Source organism: Suricata suricatta, chromosome X (genome assembly GCF_006229205.1).
Source record: "Suricata suricatta isolate VVHF042 chromosome X, meerkat_22Aug2017_6uvM2_HiC, whole genome shotgun sequence".
Classification (NCBI taxonomy): Eukaryota; Metazoa; Chordata; class Mammalia; order Carnivora; family Herpestidae; genus Suricata; species Suricata suricatta.
Window position 1 is genome coordinate 58,823,410 of NC_043717.1, and position 7,013 is coordinate 58,830,422.

A 7,013-nucleotide genomic window follows, 5' to 3' on the forward strand; every position below is an offset into this window, starting at 1 on the left:
TTGGTGGGAGGAAGAAATCATAATTGAAGAAAGATCACATAATGAAATCCAACTCCTAATTTAAATAAATAGGTACAGTTCAGACTGAGCACTATGGAAAAAAAATTCTTGATGTGAAAGGTTTTTTTTTACTACAACATCTAAAATAAATCCTGTATTAAATAGCTAGTATTGTGTAGGATTCTCTGAATTTTAAAAGTACATTTTACAATAAATGGAAAGACCACTTACAGCAGATAGTCTGGCTGATCTTCTTTTTGGCTACAAGTAAAAAAATGTTAGTTAATAGAATTATGGACACAAAAACCAAGAATTATTTATATTGTGAAAATATTTAGTGCAACACTACATAAGTATTGTTTTTAAAGAGGCAGTTGTAAACTTGACTAGAATATATAGTAGAAATATAAATTTTTATTGTCCCTACCCTGGACCTTTTACAGCTAAGGAAAAAAAATCTTAAATTAAACTGGAATTGCTAAGCTAAAGAACACAATGGTTAATAACAAGGAGCGTATTTAGAAATAAACAATATAGCCCCTTCTTGGAAACTGTAAAGAATTTTTTTTTTGTTTAAAAGGAAGAAACTCTCTCCAGATCTTAATAAGCATAAGGTCCTAAATTCTGAGAGGTTTAGAATTTTCAGTACCTGCTATATTTTTGAGAGAGCTCACTAGCATACCATATTCATACTCATATGGTATAATATACAAACCAGCATCTATTTTTTAGTTGCTTGTGTGTCTCAAATTCATAAAACAAGTGGATTTTTTCAATCATATTCTAAATCTAAGAAAACTCACCTCCTGCCTCATAGCACCTTGACTGGCAGCCTATACAGAGAAGAAAACCACACAGGAATAAGTCATTGATATAAACACTTAGATCAGAAAATATTGCACATGATTACAGTTGTAACACAACCTCATGCCTTTTTTTTTTTTTCTGGGTTCCAGCTCAAGTAGCCATGTGTTATTTCCTAGTAGCATACTACATATTGCTGTCCACTAATGTGACAATGTGCACCAAAATGCAAATGCATTCTCAAGACATAGATTTACACAACTGATAGTCAATTCCATTCTTTTGTGTAAATTGCATCGCCTAAAAACAAACCTTTTAAATTTTAAAATCCACCTGCTGTAGCCAGTGTTAATGACAAAAAAAAGTGGGGGTGGACAGAATGAAGGAGGAACTTCCTGCAATTTTCCTCTGTTTTGCCTTATGTTTTTTATGCAATTGTACTTATCTGACCCTCTCTACTGGCTGGATTAATCTCTCCAAGTCCTTCATACAAAAACTACAAACCCCCACAATGCTTCAATGCTTTTTTTTTCTTCCTTCTTTTTTCCTTCCTTTCCTTTTTCTTTCTCTTTTTCTTCATTTTTTTTCTTTCTTTCATTCCTACCTTTCTGTCCTTCCTTCCATCCTTCCTTCTCTCTTTTTCTTTTCACGGAGGGAACCCCTGCAATGTCAATGTGATATTCTGAGGGGCCAGACAAGGACTTTAAAACTTCCCACCACTACCTGCTACAAGGTGGCTGTCAGCTCTGTAAAATAACATGAACCATTGCACAAGCCTAGGAAATCTCAGCGGTGGGAATTTCAGGAAATTGGATGCTTATTAAAAACCATTGGGGGCGACTGGGTGGCTCAGTTGGTTAAGCAGCCGGTTTTGGCTCAGGTCATGATCTGTCGCTTCCTGAGTTTGAGCCCCACTTCAGGCTCCTGCTGACAGCTCAGAGCCTGGAGCCTGCTTCAGATTCTGAGTCTCCTTCTCTCTCTGCTCTTCTCCTGCTCACGCTCTGTCGCTCTGTCTCTCAAAAATAAATAAACATTAAAAAAATAAAAACCATTGCTTTTTGTAACTGAGCAGCCCTTTAGTCTTGGAATTATCAAGTTATTACCTGATTCATACTCCCAGCCCCAGAGCACAGGGGAATTTCGATCTTACTACTATGTTCCAGAAATAGGGAAGGTGGACGGATAAATTGGAATAATATCAAAACAATCAAACTGCTTTACATCAGCATAGTGTTTTCCAATTTTATGAAGCAACGAAACAGCGTCTGATTTCACTACTAAGGGAAACCCCTTCACCATTTCCAAAAGAACGTTTGCAGAATACCTGTAGCCCTTGAATAGCTCAAATCAATTCTGCATTTGAAGTGAATGCAGTGAATAAATCCACGGTACCTCAACATCAGCAATAGATTATTTTACGCAATTCTCTTGCCATCTCTCCACCTTTACGCAGAGACTTTAGAGAACCCCAGATCTCCTAGCCCTAAAGTTGCTAATTGCAGAGGTGGAACTCTCCTCTAAGACAGTTTGAAGTCTGCGCCGCCTAATGGCACAGGATTATCATTGCATAGCCATCTGGCATGACAAGAAGTGGAGGAGGGAAGAGGGAAAAGGAAAAAGAAAACGAGAAGAACAAAGGCAAATACTGGAGAAAGCCATGGCTTTCGTTACCCCAAACGGGACGGTTCCCGGAGAAAAGCCGGAGGCTGAAGAGGAAACTGGTGCCTGGAAGTGTGGTTGAGAGAAGTATTCTCCAATAGGGTAAGCGGAGGAAGGGGGGTGGGGTAGGAAGCGACAGCACAGCGCTATGGCTGTTTGTAATTCAGCATGGAGACACCTCTTAAACGATTATTTCCTTTAAACAAAACAAGCCTAAAGTGAAATACTAGTTGCATGCAAGACCATCCTAAATCTTAAACTGATCATTCTTTGCCTTTCTTTACCCCTCCATTCAGTACATCACAAAATCCAACCAGAAGCCAAAATGCTTTTTAAAAAATGTCTGTAGATTAGGAAATATGTATTTCAGTCGCTAATCCCCCTTCTATCTACCTTTTTCACTTACCTTTCTTTTGGGCATTGTTGCAGCTCTCTACAGGAGATCTTAACAATCAGAAGGAAAAAAAGCCGAAAGCAGTCTCTGACCAAGCGCTCAGAGAAAGCAACTGAGTTTTCAATGAACTAATTGCAGCACGACCTGTACTCGGCTCAAAAAAAAAAAAAAAAAAAAAAAAAATCCTTCGTTATTGGCAACATTAAATACACCAAGACGCAACCAAACTACGTGAATGGTTAGCAGGAGTGGGAGCCAGATTTGAACGACAGGCAGTCAGACCAATAAAGAAAGCTGATCTGTCTAGGGGGGTGTGGTCCACAGACTTACCCGACGCCCTGTTAACGCTGCCTTTTCAGACCACTCTTGTGGTGGAGGAGCACTCGGATTTGATAAACGCAAAATGCTCAAGCTTAAGACCGGCGTGAAAGCCAGAGTTGCCTTGATTTTGTTTTTCTTTTATGTTGTAATAACAGGCGAAGGTCACAGCAGTTGCTTTCGCCACAGTTTCCAAAACCACTACTTTTCCTTATTTCCAGGGGTAGGGGTTTTGAGACCGGGTTGAGTGTAGGGTCCAGTCTTTACATTTTACCTATGGCAGGAAGATGGAAATGAACCAGGGGGAGTATTTATTCAAAAAGTAGAAAAGACTGGAGCTCTTTCTCACGTTGTGGAAACTTTCCGCCAAAGCAGTATTGTGGTCCTAGCACTCGGAGGGTGCCAAAATGGTGTGTCTCCTGCAGGTGAAGAGTTGAAAGAAAACTGGGAACTGGAAGAGCAGAAGGGCCTGAGGGCTTGGACACCTGGTATCCCAGTTGGTAAGCGTACACCAAGAATGGGACCTCGAGTGCAGTTTGTATCCAGAGTTACAGTGCGGATACAACGGATTTTGAATTCAAAGGTGGCATTTAATGAAGGGACTCAGGGAGGTGCCATGCAAAAATGTGTTTAGGACTCAGAGCTGGACTAGTATCAGGTGATTAAAAGGCACTCATCTGTGCCACAGAATTTAAGGATGTGCCAAAAACTCAGATTAGGGTGAGGCGATTGAGGTGAGTCATGCAAGTCCAGGGTAGGATCCTGTCTTTTTTAAAATTTTTGGTATTTTGTTCATAATGGACTTTGGTACATTAATTTAGATATTTAAAATAGTACATTACATATTTATCTTCATTACTGAATTTTGAAGTTCTTACATTTTATGCTGAAGGATAGTGTCTCCTTAGCCTCACCATAGTTAGACGCATCCTTAGGTGGATTTCTACTATAAAAGAGACTTCTGTCTGCCTTCCAAAGTTAGTTCCTGAGACCTAGAGGTTGTGGGAGTGGGGATGGGAATTGGTGAATACTGTACTTGAAGATAATTGTGGATAAAATTGGAGGAGATTTCAGGTCCTGAAGCCCTTTTGCAGAGTACCTTACACTGGTTGTTGTAACAGCTCATTGGGTTTAAAAGTGCTCCAACGACAGCCCAAATCCTTATTTTGGAAGGTTAAATAAAAAGGAAATTAACATTTTTCATAGTTACCTAAAGGAGGAGTTTCATTTGTGTTCATGTGTACTAAAAAATTGGAATTGCCAGTTTAAAAAGTAAATATTCATAGCTGTTCCATAATACGAAAGCATCTCTTCAAACGAAAATACAGCCTAACAGAAGAACCCATCATTTTAATTTTTGCCCATTCTTCCCCAGCCATCTACACTGTGGAATTAAACAGATCCAGTAGTATAAGACTGTTTGGTTATGGCTCAACTTCCCTGCTCCAACCTCATGGTGTTCTGATTCAAGTAAGTAAATTAAAAAACATTTAAATTGCTTTCTTTGCCCACAGTTGTTGGAATCATCTTTAGATCCTCTAGATGCCTCTTTTTGCCCTTATGGTGAAAACATTATTGGACGAGCCTAGATATGTTTCAATCATTGTATGTTCCAAGAGTTAGAATGTAAGTATAATAATTGGGTAGAAAATGAGGATTGCCTCATAAGGATAAGAAAAAAAATATGAAAGGGAATGGGAAATGTGGCAATACTGGAACATATTTACTCAACAAATTTGTATTTAGCATTATTTTATGAATTTGATATTGATTTTGTAGACTAACTTGTAAAACGACAAAACCCTCTGGCATGCGAAGTTAAATTACCTGGTTTCTGTCCTTAAGGATTTTTATAATTTTGTAAATAGAGCAAACAGTTGCATATATATTTATAAATCAAGGTTGCTTTATCATATGAGGGGTGCAGTCTGAGTTTGATATTAAAACAGAAGGGAACTATCATTTAGGACAGATCACTGGAGAAAATTTTTGTTGAGAAAGTGGTATTTGACTTTCCTATGAACTGTTGAATAGCCTGTTAGAGCAAATGCAGAGACAGGAAAAATGTGTACTTGTTAGGGAAAAGAATGCATAGTCCAAGGAGACTGAAACAAATGATCAGGTGAAGCCTTGAGAGGTCAGGCTTAGTTTTGAGGCAAAGCAAAAATGTGTAGTCAGTGAGATCTAAGATCCCTCTTAAATTTGTCAGCATTTTTGTTTCTTTGGTCAGCTTTTCTTCCTTGCAGCCTGACTTGTTGCAACTGTGATTTATGTCTTATCAGATAGGAAAAATAGTCATGCATGCATAAGAAAATATCCTAAGTGTGACATAGTCCTCCAATTCTTGGCTTACCACATACCATGTTCTTCTTTCCAAACATGAATCAAGTGGTCTTTTGTATAAACCAACCTGCCCTAGACTCTGCATTTGCTATGTTATTATTTCTTGCTACAGACCCATTCTCTTATATCTTTGCCTATCAAATGTCTACCAAACTGCTGAGACACAAATCTAATATTATCTCCTTGACAAAAGCCTTCTCCAGTCATTTCAGCCCTAAAATCTCCTGCTTTTTTATTATACTATAGAATTTAAATTGTACCACTCATATGACACAAGCAAACCTGATTTTAGTTTTTCCCTGACCATTCAGTCCTATTTATTTATTTAGAATTTTATATACTCATTTCCCCTTGCCTAAATATTTTCTCAGCACATTACATACTACATAGTTTTTATGAATATTTAGTAACTTTAAAAACTATTTTTCTAAAATTGATAAATTATTTTTCAGTAAGGCTTTAATATTTGTATAGTTGTTAAATTAAGACTTTTTATTGGCTCACTTTTTCAAAAATTAAATTGGCTTATTTCTCTTTTACAATTGTTTATTAATTTACTCTAAAAGTTGATTGTTAAACAACTCTCCACTGGACTCTCTGGATTTCCCTTGAGTATTAAGTATACCTACAACCTTTCTAAAACATACAGGGACTGTAGCATGTCCACTGGGAAACCACTGGGAAAAGACACCAAGAAGATATGAAAAATTAATTATGGAGGAAAGAAATCAACATTAATCTGTTTGAGACAGAGACTCCAAAAGAGAATATTAAGATTATTTATTTATGAGAAAAGGGATGCTAGGCAGTTAAGATAAAAAAGATCTTCAAATGTCCTGTTTATTTATAGTTTAAATTTTTTAATGTTTTTTAATTTATTTTTGAGAGACAGAGAGAGATAGCGTGAACAGGAGAGGGTTAGAGAGAGAGGGAAATACAGAATCCGAAGCAGGCTCCAGGCTCTAAGCTAGCTGTCAGCACAGAGCCCGATGTGGGGCTCGAACCCACGAACCGTGAGATCATGACCTGAGCCAAAGTCAAACGCTTAACCGACTGAGCCACCCAGGCGCCCCAATTTATAGTTTAGAATGGTATATATGTTATGTAATTAAAAGTATTTCTGTATGCACTACTTTGCATGCAGTGGGATCTCAAAAATACTGATTGTTTAGTAAAAAATATTTTCTTTTCTCTATTAAACTATTTTTAATTTTGTCATTATCCATTACCATTATTGTTTCCATTATATTTACAAAAAACGAAAAAATCGGAATATTACCTACTATTGCTAGCAAATACTGACGTAAGACTTTTTAGTATGTAATTAAAATTCTATTTTTTCTTTTAAAGATTTTTTAAATGTTTATTTTTGAAAGAGATACAGAGCATGAACAGAAGAGAGGCAGAGGGAGAGAGACACACAGAATCCAAAGTAGGCTCCTGGCTGTGAGTTGTCAGCACAGAGCACAATGTAGAGCTTGAACCCACGAACTTT